This window comes from Globicephala melas, chromosome 12 (genome assembly GCF_963455315.2).
Source record: "Globicephala melas chromosome 12, mGloMel1.2, whole genome shotgun sequence".
Lineage (NCBI taxonomy): Eukaryota > Metazoa > Chordata > Mammalia > Artiodactyla > Delphinidae > Globicephala > Globicephala melas.
In genome coordinates, this window is record NC_083325.1 from 64,763,851 (window position 1) to 64,784,746 (window position 20,896).

The following is a 20,896-nucleotide window of genomic DNA, read 5'->3' on the forward strand; positions in this document are numbered from 1 at the left end:
ATGTGTGAGGGGATGATAAGAAAATGTGGTAAAAGATTTAAAATTAAAATTAGTGAAACTGGGGGTTTCCCTGGTGTCACAGTGGTTAAGAATCTGCCTGCCAATGCAGGGCACACGGGTTCGAGCCCTGGTCGGGGAAGATCCCACATGCCGCGGAGCAACTAAGCCCATGCACCACAACTACTGAGCCTGTGCTCTAGAGCCCGCGAGCCACAACTACAGAAGCCCGTGTGCCTATAGCCTGTTCTCCGCGACAAGAGAAGCCACCGCAATGAGAAACCCGTGCACCGCAATGAAGAGTAGCCCCCACTCATGCAACTAGAGAAAGCCGGCACGCAGCAACAAAGACCCAACGTGGCCAAAAATAAATTTAAAAAAATAAAATATATAAATTTAAAAAAATTAGTGGAACATAAAGTCAATGTGGACAGTTTTTAGGTAACTACCTCAAAAGTTCTTTAGGGCTTTTATATCTGAGATAAAATTATGGAGAATGGTTATAACCTAAGCTAAGAGAACTAGTAAAGTCTCTAGTTCAACTACCAGTCAACTATCAGTCAAACTACCAGTCAAAACAGTCAACTATCACTGACAATCAATGTCCCCTGAAGTTTCCGCTAAATCAATTTCAGAAGAGTATTTTAACAGAAATAAAATTTCTCAGAATAAATTAGAGTAGAATTTCAAGAAGTATTACAAAAGACAGTAAAACACAGAAGCTTTAAATACCAAAAAATATTGGAAAAGATAACATCAATTTATACATTTTAATTTATAAGAGATTTATAAGGAGACTAATGTTAAGTATTCTCCCATGAATACAGAGTCTCTGTAAAAAAGACTTGAAAGAATGATCAACTATGAAATTTTATTGCACTAATGAAGAAACTTCTCTGGAAGCAAGCAATCCTGCCGCCAGTATACCTTATTCTAAACCCCCACCACGATGCTACAGAACATTCCTGATAGTAGTACGATTATTGCCTAGTGATACAAAAGCAGAAAAGAGGAGATAAATCAGGGTCCTACTCATCAACCTATAGGACAACTATAAAACATGTTATAATCAATTAATATTAGGATTGGCTTTCTTAATCCCAGATTATTACAGCTCTCTCAAGCTCCTGGAGACATTACGTAACTGATTAGGAACTAATTCATTATCTACATAAAACCAAGAAAAATTCATGGAATTTCTATAGTTCATTCCCAGATCTTTTGGTTTGAAATATATGTTAGCATATAGGAAAATAATCTCTGTAATACAATAAAACAGGAATATTGACCTAGCACTTTTGATCTCTAGGTAAAATCACAAGAAATCATACACATTATAGGAACTGAGAGTAAAATTATGTAGGAACTTGTAAAGATAGTTTCAAAACTCATTAACTATAATTTTTTTAAATAGACTATCCTTTTTTTACAGCAGTTTTAGGTTCACAGCAAAATTGAGCAAAAGGCAGAGATTTCCCATATGTGCCATGCCCCCCACACATAACTATAAAATTTTTAAAACCAAAACTACGAATTCTGTTTTATTGTTTTAGGGACAGGTAATTAGGTAAGGAACTGTAAAAACCATTATTTTGTGAAAACTTTCCCAGAGAGGTATAAAATGTGAGAATCTACGCAAAGCTTTTCAACTGGGTTTCCATGCAACCCTAGAATTCCATATAATGTCACTAGAAATTCCTCAATAGATCTTGACCAAAAAAAGTCAACACTTTTTTGCAACTTCTTATACTATACAATATTAGCCCTCAAAGTAATGCACAGTGACCAAGCAGCCTTATTGGCAATTTCTTCAGAGGTCTTCCAGGCCCACAGAGCAGCATGTAGTAGAACCGTGTTTATTCAGATGAGTCCATTCCCGATTTTTTGACCTAAGTTACAGAAGGCCATTTGTAAGCAGTGACTTGCTGTACTACACACCAGAAAGACAGTAAACTTATTATCAGCCATACTACCCCAAAGGCTCTTTGAGTTCGTGTGACCTCATCTTCACTAATTACATTAGCAAAGACCCTATTTCTAAATAAGGTCACAATCTGAGGTCCCATGTGCACATGAATTATACAACCCACCACACAAACTCTTTCTCTGAATCTTTTACTCAGCCCGAGAACTTTATTTCGAGAAAAAGAGCTTTGCTAATGTAGGCTGATAGTATGCTCAAGATTTAATTTACATCTGGCCCTAAACAAGTTTTAGATTTCTGTGAAGAAAAAATATCCTGCAATGAACAAAGAATATTTTATGGAACTTTTCACCTTCTAACACGTTTGGGCATGTCTTTTCTTACTTAACAAGAAATAAGACCAAAGACACAAATTCTCTAACTTGGGATAAAAATGAAATCCATGTGTGCTTAAGTCTGACCCAGAACTGAGTATTTGTACAGCAAAAAAACAAGCACAGTTTCACAATGAGAGGTAACAATAGACATTTATTTTTAGTTGTAAGAATAACAATTTTAAGTGCATAAAGGTTCATAAAAGAGATGAAACCAAGAAACCTATGTTCAAGCCAGGATGTGTCACTCAGTAAGAAAACATCTTTTCAAAGGTTTGTATGAAATTGTCTCTTAAGTTATACACTTATTCATATTGCTTTGTTCCATGGTTTTAGTAGTATTACTATGCAACACTGTTGATAAATTTTAATGCTGCAAATAACATTAACAAAAAACTTACAGGACTTCTCTGGTGGTGCAGTGGTTAAGAATCCACCTCCCACATGCCGTGGAGGAACTAAGCCCATGCGCCACAACTACTGAGCCCTCATGCCACAACTACTGAAGCCCACACGCCTAGAGCCCGTGCTCCACAACAAGAGAAGCCACCACAATGAGAAGCCCGTGCACCACAACAAAGAGTAGCCCCTACTCGCTCCAACTAGAGAAAGCCTGCACGCAGCAACAAAGACCCAATTCAGCCAAAAATAAATAAATTTATAAAAAATAAAAAACTTATAACCTGTACTTAAACTAAACCTCCCAAGTTTACCTTTAAAAAACTTAAGTCCCATTTTGGCATAAGTTAGTTATTTAATAGAAATTTATTTTGTTTGCCTTATGAGTTTAAAATGTCTGAAAATAAATTTCTCAAAGAAAGGTAAGTCATGCTTAACTAATGTTTAAATTTTCAAGAAAAGTTGGCTAAAAAGTTATTTTTGGTTTTTAAATACAGGGGAAAAACTCTTACACCCACCCTCTACGACATGTTACACCTTGTTAGAATTTTCTATAGAAGATACTTGTAAAATGACTTTGAACCCTACATGGATAAAGTTTAAAAAGAAATTCAAGCAGAAAATTTTAATAGAAGAAACACTCAAATTTCCTCCAACTATACCAGAGATCATCAAGCTTCTTATAAAAACGTCAGATAGTAACTATTTAAGGCCTCACAATACATATGGTCTTTCTCACAATTACTCAACTCTGCCACTGTAGTGCAAAAGCAACATGTAAATAACCGGGTATGTATGTGTTCCAGTAGCATTTTATTTGCAAAATCAGGAAACAGGTTGAGAGCTACCGAGGTGGCAGGCCATAGTTTGCAGACTCCTGACTGACACTAATGACTTGCATTAGTACAGATTTTCTTTTGGGGCAGGGGAAATTTCACAAAAATAGTAGATTAAAAATTCACAGCCAGACACAATAAGCTGCTGAAACCTAACATAGAAAAATCTTGAAAGCAACCAGAGGATATGTTACGTACAAGCAAGTAATAATTACAATAAAAGCACATTTATCATTAAAAACCATGGGGTTTGTTAGGAATTGAACCATTTTTAAAATACTGAAAAAAGAAATTCTATATTCAACAAAAATATCCATCAGGAATGAAGGTGAAATAAAGACATGCTCAGATGAGGGAACACTAAAGAGAAATTCTGCCAGCAAACCTGCTCAAAAAGAATCACAAAAGGAAGTTCATCAAAGAGAAGGGAAACTATTCAGAAATAAACTTAGAGTATCAAGAATGAGGGAAGAGGGCTTCCCTGGTGGCACAGTGGTTGAGAATCTGCCTGCCAATGCAGGGAACACGGGTTCGAGCCCTGGTCTGGGAAGATCCCATATACTGCGGAGCAACTAGGCCCGTGAGCCACAACTACTGAGCCTGCGCGTCTGGAGCCTGTGCTCCACAACAAGAGAGGCCGCGATAGTGAGAGGGCCGTGCACCGCGATGAAGAGTGGCCCCCGCTTGCCACAACTAGAGAAAGCCCTCGCACAGAAACGAAGACCCAACATAGCCTAAAATAAAATAAATAACTAATTAAATATTAAAAAAAAAAAAAAAGAATGAGGGAAGAGCAACAGAAATGGTAAATATCCGAGTAAATGTAAGTGATGATTCTTCACCTCAGTTCTTTAAAATATATTTGACAACTGAAAGCAAAAATCACTACAATGCCTGGGGGTCTTCAATGTCACATATATGTAATAAATAAGTCAACCATAACTTAAAAGAGAGAAGGGTACAATAGGGTGGTATGGTTTCTATATGCCACTTAAACTGGTAAAATAGGGCTTCCCTGGTGGCGCAGTGGTTAAGAATCCGCCTGCCAATGCAGGGGACATAGGTTTGAGCCCTGGTTCGGGAAGATCCCACATGTCGTGGAGCAACTAAGCCTGTGCACCATAATTACTGAGTCTGTGCTCTAAATCCCGAGAGCCACAACTACAGAGCCCTCGTGCCACAACTACTGAAGCCCATGTGCCTACAGCCCATGCTCCACAATAAGGGAATCCACCACAATGAGAAACCCATGCACTGCAACGAAGAGTAGCCCCTGCTCGCTGCAACTAAAGAAAGCCCACACAACAACGAAGACCCAACGCAGCCATGAGTAAATAAAGTTCCCTAAATAAATAAATAAATAAAGTGGTAAAATACTGACTCTAAATAGACTGAGAAAACTATGTATATTGCAATCCTTCAAGTAACTACAAAAGCACATACAAATAATTAGGCAAAAGCAATAGATAAATTTAAAAAAAAATCAAGCCAAAAAAAGAAGAAAAAATAAAAGAAAAAAGAGGAAACAAATAAATAATCAACTGGAGTATCTAAATCAAAATATCAACAACTACATTAAACATAAATGGCCTAAGTATGCCAATGAAAAGATAAACTGAATTTAAACACACACACACACAAGCCAATTCTATGATGTCTACAAGAAACTTTTACCATTCTAAAAGGGTAAAAGGATGGAAAAAAGATATATCATGCAAATGTTATCATAGAAAGATGGAATAGTTATATTTAGATCAGCCAATGACCATAACAAAGAAAATCACCAGGAATAAATGAGGACATTACATGATAAAAGGGTCAGTTCATGAAGAACAAAAAGCAATCCTAAATATATATACACGTAGGAGAACTTCAAAATACATTCAGCAAAAATTAACAGAACTGAAGGGAGAAATAGGCATCCATAATTACAGTGGAAGACTTCAACTTTCAGTAGTTAATAGATAGAAAACAGTACCATCAAAAAAAAAAAAAAGTACCATCAACCCATGACATTTTAAAAATATTCCACCTATCAACAGTAGAATGCACATTCATTTCAGGTGCACACTGAATATTAATCAAGACATATCATATCCTGGATCATAAAACAGACCTTAATATACAAGAAGTGAAGTTAAAAGTATGTTCTCTGAGAGCCCAGAAATAAACCCATACACCTCCGGGTCAATTAATCTTCAACAAAGGATGTAAGAATATACAATGCGAAAAAGACAGTCTCTTCAGCAAGTGGTATTGGGAAAGTTGGATGGCCACATGTAAATCAATGAAGTTAGAACACACCCTCACACCACACAAAAATAAACTCAAAATGGCTTAAAGACAAATATAAGACATGACACCATAAAACTCCTAGAAAAGATCATAGGGAAAACATTCTCTGAAATAAATCGTACCAATGTTTTCTTAGGTCAGTCTCCCAAGGCAACAGAAATAAAAGTGAAAATAAACAAACGGGACCTAATCAAACTTATAGGCTTTTGCACAGCAAAGGAAACCATAAACAAAACAAAAAGACAACTTATGAACTAGGAGAAAATATTAGCAAATGATGTGACAGACAAGGGCTTAATCTCCAAAATATACAAGTAGCTCATACAACCCAATCGAAAAATGGGCAGAAGACCTTAATAGACATTTCTCCAAAGAAGAAATACAGATGGCCAACAAGCACATAAAAAGGTATTCAACATCACTAATTATTAGAGAAATGCAAATCAAAACTACAATGAGGTACCACCTCACACTGGTCAGAATGGCCATCATTAAAAAGTCTATAAATAACAAATGCTGGAGAGGGTGTGGAGAAAAGGGAACCCTCCTACACTGTTGGTGGGAATGTAAGTTGGTGCAGCCACTAGGGAAAACAGTATGGAGGTTCCTCAAAAGACGAAAAATATAATTACCGTATGATTCAGCAATCCCACTCCTGGACATATATCCAGACAAAAATTATTCAAAAAGATACATGCACCCCTATGTTCACAGCAGCACTATTCCCAATAGCCAAAACATGAAAACAACCTAAATGTCCAGCAAAAGATGAATGGATAAAGAAGATGTGGTACATATATACAATCAAATACTACTCAGCAAATAAAAAGAACAAAATAATGTCATTTGCAGCAACAGGGATGCAACTAGAGATTATCATACTAAGTGAAGTAAGTCAGAAAGAGAAAGACAAAATACCATATATCACTTATATGTGAAATCTAAAATATGACACAAATGAACCTATGTACAAAACAGAAACAGACTCACGGACACAGAAAACAGACTTGTGGTTGCCAAGGGGGAGGGGATTAGGGGAGGGATGGGGTCAGCAGATGTTAGCTATTGTATACAGAATGGATAAATAACAAGGTCCTACTGTACAGCATGGGAAACTATATTCAATATCCTATGATAAACCATAATGGAAAAGAATATTTAAAAAAAGAATGTATATATGTATAACTGAATCACTTCAGTGTACAGCAGAAATTAACACAATGTTGTAAAACAACTATATTTCAATAAAACAAACAAACAAACAAAAGGTATGTTCTCTGACCATAATGGATTTAAGTAGAAATCAGTAACAGAAATATAATGGGAAACCTCTAAATACTTGTAAATTAAACAACATACTTCTAAATAATCTTTAGGTCGATGAAGAAGTCTAAACATTTTTAAAAGAATGAAAATGTGGGAGTTCAGTTCCCCATGGTCTAGTGGTTGGGATTCGGCGCTTTCACTGCCGTGGCCTGGGTTCAATCCCTGTTGGGGAACTGATATCCCACAAGCTGCAGTGCAGCCAAAAAAAAAAAAAGAATGAAAATGAAAATATAATATCAAAACGTCATATGAAGCTAAAACAGGGACTTCCCTGGTGGTCCAGTGGTTAAGAATCCGTCTTCCAATGCAGGGGACGTGGGTTCAATCCCTGGTCAGGGAACTAAGATCCCACATGCCACAGGGCAACTAAGCCCTCATGCCACAACTACTGAGCACGCAGGCCACAACTAGAGAGCCTGCGTGCCACAACTAGAGAGAAGCCCATGCACCACAACGAGGAGCCCACATGCTCCAACTGAGACCCGATACAGCCAAAAATTAAATAAATAATTTTTAAAAACAAAAAGAAGCTAAGACAGTGATTAGAGTAAAATTTATAGGAATTGAACGCTTATACTGGGGTGGGGAAGAAGGCCTTAAATCAATAACCTAAGCTTCCTACTTAAGAAAACCAGAAAAAGAGCAAAACAAGCAAAAGAAAAGAAACAATAAAGATAATAGCAGAAATCAGTGGAAGTGAAAATAGAAAAACAACACAGAAAATCAATATAAGCAAAAACGAGTTCTTTGAAAAGATCAATGAAATTTATAAAGCTGTAGCAAGACTGGCAAAGAAAAAAAAAGAAGACAAATTACCAATAATATCAGGAATGAAAGAGGAGCTAGACGACAGATTCTGTAGACATCGAAAGATAAATAATACTATGAACATCTCTATGCACATAAATTTGACAACTTAGGTCATCAAAATAAATAAATTTGACACTACAAATGTTAAGAAGATAACTGAGGAATAATACAGGTAGATCTATACACATAAATTTTGAAACATTAGTGAGATTCCTTAAAAACCACAAACTACCAAATTATCCAAAATGAAACAGATAATCTAAATTAAGGAAAGTGAATTCACAGTTTAAAACTTTTCAAAGAAATCTCCAGGCTTACCTGATTTCTCTGGAGAACTTAAAAAGTAACACCAATTCTACACAATCTCTTTCAGGAAACAGAAGAAGAGGGAACACTTCCAAACTCATTTTATGAGGCCAGATTTAACCTGATATCAAAACTAGAAAAAGACAGTACAAAAAGAGAAACTGCATACCATTATTCCTCACGCAGATTGATGCAAAAATCCTCAACAAAATAAAAGCAAATGGAGTTTAGCAATATATAAAAATGACAATACACCAGGACCAAGTAGGGTTATCCCAGGGATGCAAAACTGGTTCAATATTCAAAAATCAATCAATGTAAGCTATCATGATAATTGCTTAAAGAAGAAAAACCACATAATCAACTCAGCAGATGCATTTGGCAAAATACATCTTTTCATGATTTAAAAAAAAAAAAAAAAGCCCTCAGCAAATTAAAAGGTAATTTCCCCAATCTGATAAAGGATGACTACAGGAAGTCTACCACTATCAAACACTTAATGGTAAAAGACTGAACACTTTCCCCCTAAGATCACGAACAGGACAAGGATATTACACTCTCACCACTCCTATGCAATATCATGATGGAAGATCTAGCCACTGCAATAAGAAACGGGGAACCAGACAGATTAGAAAGGAAGAAATCAAACTGTCCCTATTCACAGATAACATGATTACCTATGTAGAAAATCCCAAAGAATCTAAAAAACAAACAAAAACTCCTAGAGCTAACGAGTTGGGCAAGGTTTCACTGAACAAAGTCAATACACAAAAATCAAACAACTGTATTTCTATATACTAGCAATGATCAATCTGAAACCAAAATTCACCCCCCAAATTAACAGTCTACAAGAGCTCTAAAAACATAAAATAAAATACTTAGATATATATCTAACAAAAGGTATACAGAATATGTATGCTGAAAAGTACAAATGACCAGTGAAAGAAATCAAAGAAGAGCTAAATAAAACCATGGTCACAGAATGGAAGAGTCAACATAGCAAAGATGTCCTCTATAAATTTAATGCAATTTCAATCAAAATCCCAGCAGGAGTTTTGAGATATAGATAAACTGAGTCCAAAATAATTTGAAAAGGCAAAGGAACTGGAATAGCCAAAACAATTTTGATAAAGAATAAAGCTGGACAAATCACATTATATGACTTTAAGACCTGCTATAAAACTTATATTACCACAAGAATGTGTGCTACTGGAAAATGTATAGACACATTAGATCTATGGAACAGAACAGAATCCAGAGACAGAACTGCATAAACATAACCATCTGATTTTTTTAAATGATTTTTTTAATTGTGGTAAATTATACATTACATAAAACTTACCATTTTAACCATTTCTAAGTGTAAAGTTCAGTGGCATTAAGTACATTCATGTTTTGCAACCATCACCACCATCCATCCACAGAACTCTTTCCATCTTGCAATACTGAAACTCTATAACCATTGACACTAACTCCCCACCTCCATCCCTATAGAACCTGGCAACCACTATTCTACTTTCTTCTGTCTCTATGAAATTGACTAAGTACCTCACGTAAGTGGCATCATACAGTATTTGTTCTTTTGTGACTGGCTTATTTCACTGAGCATAACATCTTCAAGGTTCATCCATGATGTAGCATGTGTCAGAATTTCCTCCCTTTTTAAGGCTAATATTTCATTGTATACATACACCATATTTTGTTTATCCATTCATCCACTGATAGACACTTGGGTGGCATCTACTTCTTGTCTAGCTGGGAATAATGCCACTGTGAACATGGCATACAAATGTTTCTTCAAGATCCTGCTTTCAATTCTTTATACCCAATACTCAAACGTAGAATTTCAAGTTCATACAGTAATTTTTAATTATTTGAGAAACTGTATTACTCAAATGTGGAATTGCAGGTTCATATGGTAATTTTTAATTATTTGAGAAACCACATACTGTTATCCACAATGGCTGCACCATTTTATATTCCTACCAGTATGGCAAAAAAGGTTCCAATCTCTATATATCCTTGCCAACACTTACTCTTCTTTTTTCTTTTTTGATAATAGCCATCCTAATGGGTGTGAAGTGATACCTCATTGTGGGTTTGATTTGCATTTCCCTAATGATTAATGATGCTGAGCATCCTTTCATGTGCTTGTTGGTCATTTGTTTATCTTCTTTGGAGAAATGTCTATTTAAGTCCTTTGTTTATTCTTTAACCAGGCTATTTGTTTTTTGCTGTTGTTGAGTTGCTTCTCTGTAATTGTCTAAATATATCTGGCTATATCTCTGGATACCTGATTGGGAAATATTTTCTCCCCTTCTGTGTTCTGCCTTCTTACTCTCTTGATAGTATCCTTCAATGTGCAAAAGTTTTTCATTTTGATGAAGTCCAATTTGTCTATTTATTCTCTGGGTGTCTGTGCCTTTGGTATCATATCCAAGAAATCACTGTCATATCCAACATCTTGAAGCTTTTCTGCTTTGTTTTCTTCTAAGAGCTTAAGAGTTATAGCTCTTACACTCAAGTCTTTGATCCATTTTGAGTTAATTTTTGTATATGGTGTTTTGTATATGTTTGACTATGGTGTATATGATTGTATAATGGTCCAACTTCATTCTTTTGCATGTGGATATCCAGTTTTCTCAGCACTATTTCTTAAAGAGATCGTCCTTTCCCCCTTTGGATGGTCTTGGCCTCCTCGTCAAAAATCATTTGACCACATATGTAAGGGGTTACTTCTGTGCTCATTAGTCCATCAGTCTTTATGTCTGTCTATGCCAGAACCACATTGTTTTGATTACTGTAGCACTGTAGTAATAAATTTTGAAATCAGCAAGTGTGAGTCCTCCAACATTTTTCTTTTTTTTTTTTTTTTCAAGAATGCGTTGGCTATTTGGGGTCCCTTGAGATTCCATACAAATTTTAGGATGGATTTTTCTATTTCTACAAAAAAAAGTCATTGGGATTTTGATAAGGATTGCAATCTGTAAACAGCTTTGGGTAGTACTGACTTCTTAACAATATAGAGACAATACCAAATGCTGGCAAGGATGCAGAGCAAGTGGAACTCAAAAATTTCTAATGGAAATGCATAATGGTACAGCCACACTAGTTTGACAGCTTCTTATAAAGTTAAACATACACTTACCAAATGGCCTTGCAATCCCACTTCTATGTATTTACCCTAGAGACATAAAACCTTTATTCACATAAAAACTTGTATTCAGGTGTTTATAACAGCTCTATTCATAATTATCAAAAGCATGTCCTCCCAAGACTGACTGACTAAATAAATGGTGATACATTCAAATAGTGGAATACTATTTAGCAATAAAGAGGAATGAACTATGGATACATGCAACAACTCGATGATTCTCACAGGCATTATGCTTTGTGCAACAAGTCAGTATCAAAAAGTTACATACTGGGGCTTCCCTGGTGGCACAGTGGTTGAGAGTCCGCCTGCCAATGCAGGGGACACGGGTTCGTGCCCCGGTCCGGGAAGATGCCACATGCCGCAGAGCGGCTGAGCCCGTGAGCCATGGCCGCTGAGCCTGCGCGTCCGGAGCCTGTGCTCCGCAACGGGAAAGGCCACAACAGTGAGAGGCCCGCGTACGGCAAAAAAAAAAAAAAAAAAGTTACATACTGGGTTTCCCTGGTGGTGCAGTGGTTAAGAATCCGCCTGCCAATGCAGGGGTCACGGGTTCGAGCCCTGGTCCGGGAAGATCCCACATGCCGCGGAGCAACTAAGCCCATGCGCCACAACTACTGAGCCTGCGCTCTAGAGCCCACGAGCCACAACTAGTGAGCCCGCGTGCCACAACTACTGAAGACCATGCTCCACAAGAGAAGCCACCGTGGTGAGAAGCCTGCACACCGCAACAAAGAGTAGCCCCCACTCGCTGCAACTAGAGAAAGCCCGCGCGCAGCAACAAAGACCAAACACAGCCATTAATTAATTAATTAATTAAAGTTGCATGCTGTAGGGTTCCATTTCCATACATTCTAGAAAAGACAAAACTAACAATACAGAGAACAGATCAGTGATTACCAAAGGTTGGGGCTGTGGGGGGGAGGCTAACTACAAACAGACACCAAAGTGGATACCACAGGGAACTTTTCAGGTATTGAAACTGCCCTGTACCCTGATTGTGGTGATGGTTACATGAATCTATGCATGTATTACTAGTATACACACATAAAAGGCCATTTATTATAATCATTAATCAAAATTTATTTTTAAATTATATAAAAGAATAAAGACATAGGAAAATATTTACAATACAGTTTTAACAAAGTAAAGGGGGGAAATAGTTCATAACATATCTTACCATCCAAGTTCTATAAAAATATATTAAATAATAGAAAAAGGCAAAAAGAACCTGTTACATACCAAAATGCTAAGACGGGCCATCTCTAGGTAATGAAACCACAGGTAACTGCACCTTCCCTTAGTCTATCTATGTCCTATAATAAGGTAAATCACTTTTAAAATGGGAATTTTCAAAGGAAGAAAATTGCAGGGTTTTTTTAACTAGTTATCAATTTTAATACCCATATTAAGAAATAGTCAACTCTAAAAATACACCATCCATGTGCATCCCTATAAAACTTCTAAAAATACTATCAGAAATACATTATCTTTGCAAACTGACACAACACACTGTAAAAGTCCATGTCCACTGAGATATCATCAGACTTCAATACTTAAAATAGTCTACCATAACATACAAACATACAAATATCATTCAAGGTCAGTAAAGAGCGTGCAAAATTAATGTTAGGTTCTTATAAAGCCCTTAAAATTTATTTAAAGTTACCAAAATAAAATCATTTAACAGAAGTTGTTAGTATAGTGTATTATTCAAAGCCAAAATGAGTATTCCTACAAAAGAGAACTTGGTGCAAAGCAAAGGAAGTTTGGGGAAGTTCAGTGGCTAGGCCATGAAGAAAAAGTAACAAATGGATAAAATATAGAGCAGGGATAGTATTATTTAGGCAGATCTACCTAAACATGGAAGCGGTTCTCCGAAATATACAGAATTACTGGAATTAAGAGTTCCAAGTTCCAATTCTCCCTATTCACTTTATCCAAAACTACCACCAGACCACTTATTTTTACAATAATCTTAAGTATCTGACATCAATTGAGAAAGTTTTGAGAACATAATCACCACTGAAAAATTTCCATGGATGGGACTCAATCTTTAAGGACCTACTTCCTGTAAGAAATTGTGGGGCCCTTTTCATATACATTACTCAATTTGACACAGTTAAATCTCTTAACCAGTCTGGGATATATAGGTTACATGCTTCCTTCAGGATTTTGACCTGGCTATAATTAAGTAAAATTTGGGGACTAACTTCCCTATCTGATATTGCACAGGAGAACCCCTAACCATCTGTAAATAAATTCCTGTTGCTACACAGGAAGTTGCCCACATGAGAAGCAACTCAGCTACAAATCAATATAATTCTACAATTTGGAACATGTGACCTTGTGAATTTCTATTCGGAGCTCATATCTGAAACTGCTATTTTCTGTTTAACATAGATGGCACGCATCATCATTCTTCACATAGCCTACATTTTAAGTCAGTTCAAGTCAAATTCCATCCAAATATGATGAAAATGCACCCAGCTGTTTTTGCATACTGCAATTAACAGGCCAACAAAAACTTCCCCTGGATATCTGCCTTGCTGCTCTCTCACATCACTGGGATCTTTGCTCAAGTGCCATCACAGAGAGACCCCCCCCACCCCGCCAGACCACCACACAGCATAAATTTATCCACCATCATCTCACATCAGTTTTGATATCTTATGGCATTTATCACCACTTGATATAGGGTATGTGGGGGGGTGTGGTGTGGTGTGTAATACACCTCTTTCCACTAAACCATGAGCTCTAGGAAAGCAAGGACTTTGTTAACTGCTGTATCACCAGTGCTTGACACACAGTAAATGGTTTTTTTTTTTTTAATTTAATTATTTATTTATTTGTCTGTGTTGGGTCTTCGTTGCAGTGTGCAGGCTTCTCTTTGAGGTGACTTCTCTTGTTGCGGAGAGCAGGCTCTAGGCATGCAGGCTTCAGTAGTTGTGGTATGCGGGCTCAGTAGCTGTGGCTCGTGGGCTCTAGAGTGCAGGCTCAGTAGTTGTGGCACGCGGGCTTAGTTGCTCCGCGGCATGTGGGATCTTCCGAGACCGGGGCTCGAACCTGTGTCCCCTGCATTAGCAGGCAGATTCTTAACCACTGCACCACCAGGGAAATCCCAGTAAATTTTTTTGAATAAATGAATCATTTTCTATAGTTTTGAAGAATTTTTTAATGGATTAAAAGTAAGCTATACTGGGACTTCCCTGGTGGTTCAGTGGGTAAGACTCCATGCTCCCAATGCAGGGGGCCCAGGTTCGATCCCTGGTGGGGGAACTAGATCCCGCATCTACGCTGCAACTAAGAGTTCACATGGCACAACCAAAAGCCCACATGCCACAACAAAGATCCCATGTACCACAACTAAGACCCGGCACAGCCTAAATAAATAAATCATTAATTAAAATATTTTTTAAAAACTAAGCTATAATGTGATAAAATGAAACATTCTAACAGTTAGCTTTTTTCTTAAGACAACATGAAACAAAGACATTTGAGGCATGGAACAGTTGATCTGGTAGATAATCCTAGCCATTTCTGCCCTCTGTAGCCACTATTTCCCCTGCCCTCCTTCTGCCCTGAGTATGAGGTCACTGTCCTTGCTATAGCGGCATTTTGGTGAAAAAGAATCAGAGCACTTAACTGGTTCCAAAAAATCAAACAAAACTGAATTACATGAGAAAAGGACAAAATAGAAAGCAACAGGAATTTGGCCCTTGGTATATTCCTGTTGCTTACAAGCATATTTCATTATATATACACTAAATACAATTTAAGATACAGTGAGGGGACTTCCCTGGTGGCGCAGTGGTTAAGAATCCCCCTGCCAATGCAGGGGACACGGGTTCGAGCCCTGCTCCGGGAGGATCCCACATGCCACGGAGCAACTAGGCCCGTTCGCCACAACGACTGAGCCTGCGCTCTAGAGCCCACGAGCCACAACTACTGAGCCCATGTGCCACAACTACTGAAGCCCACGTGCCTAGAGCCTGTGCTCCGCAACAAGAGGCCACTGCAATGAGAGACCCACACACCACAATGAAGAGTGGCCCCCGCTTGCCGCAACTAGAGAAAGCCCGTGTGCAGCAACGAAGACCCAATGCAACCAAAAATAAATAAATAAAAATTAAATTAAATTAAAATATTTTAAAAAAAAGATACAGTGGGGTAGGTTTTATTAGCAGACTAACTTGGGAGGTTTTCTTACCAAAAAAAAAAAAAAATTATGGCTAAATACAATACTATTCAATTCAAATAAAATTTGTCTCTCATTCATCCCAGGCATATGAAATAAACTTGCTCATTTAAGATTCTAGGTGAAGTTTGAACCTCTAAACCTGGCTGCCCATTAGAATCATCAGGCATGCTCTAAAAATTAAAGAAAAAAAAAATTTTTTTAAAGTATGCTTGGGCTCCATTCCAGGCCACTTAAGTGAGAATACTGGGACCCAAGCAGAATAGTTTTTTAAAAGCTCTCCTGATGATTCTAATGAGCAAGTGGGGCTGAGAACCACTGCCCTGTGCTATCTCCCCAGTCTTTCTTGTCTCTCTCCAACTACATAAATCAATGTAAAAGCACAGAAACAAATCATAAAGATTTAAACTCCTGGTGCCCACGATAAATCACAACACATTTCTACCTGCCCTACTCTAACATTTCAATCATCTCCTCTAAAAAGTAAGAATATTTATTTCCTCTAAAATACATCCTTGATTTAACATACTCAAGTAGAGCACAATTACTTGTTTTTAGGAGCACTGCCCTTGTCACAAACTGTTTTATATAGCAAATAACTTATTCTTTTTGTCATCTGTACATCCATTTTCTCCTCTCTATACCAAAGGAGTTTGGCTTAACTATTTTGTATCCCTCACATTTGAAGTACAATTTACAAAGAATTTCTACATTCATTATCATATCACATAATGAAGTAGTCTGGGCAAGAATTATTAGCCCATTTTAGAGATGGTAACCCAGAGAAGTGTCTTGCCAAATGCACCCACCTTTGCATGAGGCTATGATCAGTACAATGCACATATCAGAGAGGTACCTCCCACGACCTCCCCACTATTTTTACCTACTCCATTACAGAAATCTATTATTGTTTATATTCTATCTATAGTTATAGAGAACATTCCTAAGGATAGATTTCCAAATGTTCAACAACTTAAGTACGGTTACAACTACAGATTTCCAGTTAAACAAGGATATAATGCACACACATTTACCTCTGCTCCCTCCCATGCTCCCACGGAAAGACAGGAAAGACATACTAAAGAGGGCATTAAACAAGCCCACAAAGACCAAGTGAGAAGATGATAACAACAAAATTTTTGAAGTCGGAGGGCAGGTAGAAGAGTATTAACTGACTTGTTCCCCCCCATAAAAATTTCAAGGTTAAGCCAGCAAGGAGGAAAGCTCAAATTACGTGCTGCAGTATTTTTCAAATTACACAGACAATAATAAGTCTAAAATAAAAATTACTTAAAAGTAGTAGCTTTTTGCAATATTTTCTCAATTAACTAATACTAAAAACATACCTATCATAATAGGGCCCTACATTTTTTACCTTAAACTGGGAGTTCTTCAACTGAAAAATATGGGAGCCATAGCCCAGGAGGGCCAAGTCCAAGATCCTCAGGCTATCCCATCATTCCCTTCCTCATGCTTTGCACTCTAATACCAAACTGCTTATAACTGCATGCCTCTGCTCTTGCTCATGCTGTTCCCTCTGCCTGGCTAACTCCATTTCTTTCAAGTCTCAACTGAGGTGTCACTGCTTTTAGAAAGCTTTCCAAATTTGGGAGGAGAGTGGACTTACAATTCATCTTAATATCCTCATGTGGCAAACACCTGTTGAAATGAACTATACAATTTAAAACACCAATACAAAAAGTAACATTTACTGAGTGCTTATGGTGGGTCAAGCAATGTCTACATGCATTAGTTTACTTAATATCTTTCCAAAAACCAAATGAGTTAGGTACTAATTATGAATTGCAGAGAGAGGTTAAGCATCTTGCCTAAGACACAGCTAGGAAGTGATAAATCATAGACTGGAACTCAGTCTGGCTCTGGAGCCAATATCCTTAACCACTAGACTAGGCTTTGTCTATAAATGCCAATGCCTTCCAAGTCTGTATTCCCAAATCTTCAAGCTTCAACCCTGAATTTCCAAATGTCTTCTGGACATCTCTACATGGATGTCCTTCAAGAACCTCAAAAGTAACACAACTGAAATCACTATGTCCCTCTTGCTCCTCAGCATTCGCCAACAAAAGCTACTCACCACACCTTCTTGTACTTCTTGTACTTCAGGTTAATTCATTCATCCAGCTACCCAAAGTAGAAAGCTAAGTATGAGTAATTTTCACCTTGTCAATCCCTCTCATCCCCACATTCACCAAATTATGTTGTTTCTACCTCTCAAACTAACTTAGATGCAGCTCTCATCACTTCTCACAACTGGGCATTAGCTTGGAATCTTTCTTTCTGAAAAACAAATACCGTATGCTAACACATATATATGGAATCTAAGAAAAATAAGGGGAAAAAAAGGCATGAAGAACCTAGGGGCAAGATGGGAATAAAGACACAGAGCTAATAGAGAATGGACTTGAGGATATGGGGAGGGGAAAGGGTAAGCTGGGAGGAAATGAGAGAGTGGCATGGACATATATACACTACCAAACGTAAAATAGATAGCTAGTGGGAAGCAGCCACATAGCACAGGGAGATCAGCTTGGTGCTTTGTGACCACCTAGAGGGGTGGGATAGGGAGGGTGGGAGGGAGGGAGACGCAAGAGGGAAGAGATATGGGGACATATGTATATGTATAACTAATTCACTTTGTTATAAAGCAGAAACTAACACACCATTGTAAAGGAATTATACTCCAATAAAGATGTTAAAAATAAATAAATGAATAAATACAAAACAACTGTGATTCTGTCATAACCTACAATGGCTCCCTACCATTGATATCAACTCCAAACTTTTTAGCAAAACATATTACGTTCTTGTCTTTGCCAATCTCTCAGCTTCAACTCTAACCATCCAACCCCAACTCGTCTTCCCCCCAAAACTTCCCTGAATTTACCATGCATTTATTTATTTATTTATTTAATTTCTTTGGCTGCGTTGGGTCTTTGTTGTTTCACGCGGCCTTTCTCTAGTTGCTGCGAGCGGGGCTACTCTTTTTTTTTTTTTTCTTTTGCAGTACGCAGACCTCTCACTGTGTGGCCTCTCCCGTTGCGGAGCACAGGCTCGGGACGCGCAGGCTCAGCAGCCATGGCTCACGGGTCCAGCCGCTCCGCGGCATGTGGAATCCTCCCGGACCGGGGCACGAACCCGTGTCCCCTGCATCGGCAGGTGGACTCTCAACCACTGTGCCACCAGGGACGCCCCGGGGCTACTCTTCATTGCAGTGCGCAGGCTTCTCACTGCGGTGGCTTCTCTTGTTGTGGAGCACGGGCTCTAGGCACACAGGCTTCAGTAGTTGTGGCATGTGGGCTCACTAGTTGTGGCTCGCAGCCTCTAGAGCACAGGCTCAGCAGCTGTGGTGCACGAGCTGAGTTGCTCCGCGGCATGTGGGATCTTCCCGGACCAGGGCTCAAACCTGTGTCCCCTTCATTGGCAGGCTGATTCTTAACTACTGCACCACCAGGCAAGTCCCTACACCATGCTTTTAAAGACCAATATGTCTCTGCATAAGCCAAGTACCTTGGCCTAAGATGATCATCCCTCCCACTATGTCATCTCCCCAACCCAATCATAAAGGCAACATCCTTTGAGAAGCCTTCTCTATTCTGCTCAGGTTGAAGAAACTCCCTCCTCTATGCATTCAAAGGTCAAAATGTTGCCTTAATTATTTTGTGCCCCCATGACTAGCACATGTTCAATAAATGTGTAAATGAATACCAATCAACCAGCTCTTCACATCACTGTGCTCTTTTAACAATTTCAAGTCCAAAATCAATTAACTTACATAATTTTTTTTTACTCTCCTGTAATACAAAATTACTGCTCTTATGTCTATTCGATTTCAGTGGTCACATTTCCACATACGTGGCAAACTGGAAGAAAAAAACACTGCAATTTCAACAGAGTATCTATAGTAAAAACATCTACTACACTCAGCAAACTTTCAAACAGCCACTGCTACCACAAGAACAACTTACAGAGCACATACTATATACCAGGCACTATTCTATATGTTTAACATATGTTGACTCATTTTAATTCTCACAACCACTTTATGAGGTAGATAGTATTATTATGTTCATCTTCCTGATGAGCTTCAAGATCGAATAGAACCAAGACTAAAGCTCAAGCTATTTGGTTCCAGAGGCTGATCTCTTATACTGCCTCTCATTAATAAGTCTAACACTACTGAAACAAAGACTAGGTAAATTCTTTCCTAGAGCCAAGCCATCTTTGAACATTGAATAGCTAGGAAAATGTGGGAGGTAAATGTAAAAATTTGGGTAGATATAGAGAATCTTGAAAACATAGCAAAATATTTTTTAAGAATATTAATTCACTCTAATTAATTACAGAAAAATGTTTTGTTAATAAAACACCAAATCTTTGACATAAGATAGGTCATTCTGTAGCATTACTAAAGTCAGTCAACTGAAACAGAGCCAAAGTACGTAGTCATAGCCCACAAAGATACTTGCCGAATTAAGTTTTTATAAGGAACTCAGATGTATCCAGAAGACAACTATCTTGAAAGGCTACTGAAACCCCAACTCTATACCATGTTTATAACGGAGACTAGGAAGGCTTCATGCACCAAAATTAGTCAGGACATAGTAAGTGATCTGTATCATTTACAATTTCCAAAACTGAGATCTACGGGAAGATGTTGCATTTTACCCAAATTGATGCATGCCCAATTCAGAAGTAGTAAGAAAAATATTTTCCACCTCTAAAGAGATGATAAATATGAGTGTCATCCATAAAATTCATTTCGTGAGGACTATGCAAGCTAACCTAATTAGTTTTCTACATTCCAAGACTTCTTGGAACAGGTATCTCTGAGTTCTAAGTCTGAACAAGAAGCCGTCATACCAGACAATCAATCAATCGATTAAAATTCACCCAATCTGAACTTCACTACAACTGGAGTAGAGTACAATGATCTTTTTTCTCATTTATGATCACTGTACAAACTTCTCAAGTCAAATCAAAGTCAGTGTCTTAGGGACTTCCCTGGTGGTCCAGTGGTAAAGATTCCGCCTTACAATGCAGGGGATGCGGGTTCGATCCCTAGTCAGGGAACTAAGATCCCACATGCTACGAGGCAACTAAGCCCACGCGCCACAACTACTGAGCTCACACACCTCAACTAGAGCCTGAATGGCGCAAACTACAGAGCCCACATGCTCTGTACCCCGCGCACCACAACTACAGAGCCCATGCACCCTGGAGCCTACGCGCCACAACAAGAGAAAACCCGCACGCCACAAC

General features: G+C 38.1%; 1 protein-coding gene across 1 annotated transcript in view; it reads right to left on the reverse strand.

Annotated features, from left to right (window-relative positions):
- Positions 1-20,896, reverse strand: part of BIRC6 (baculoviral IAP repeat containing 6) — a 236,889-nt gene that overhangs the window by 209,263 nt on the left and 6,730 nt on the right.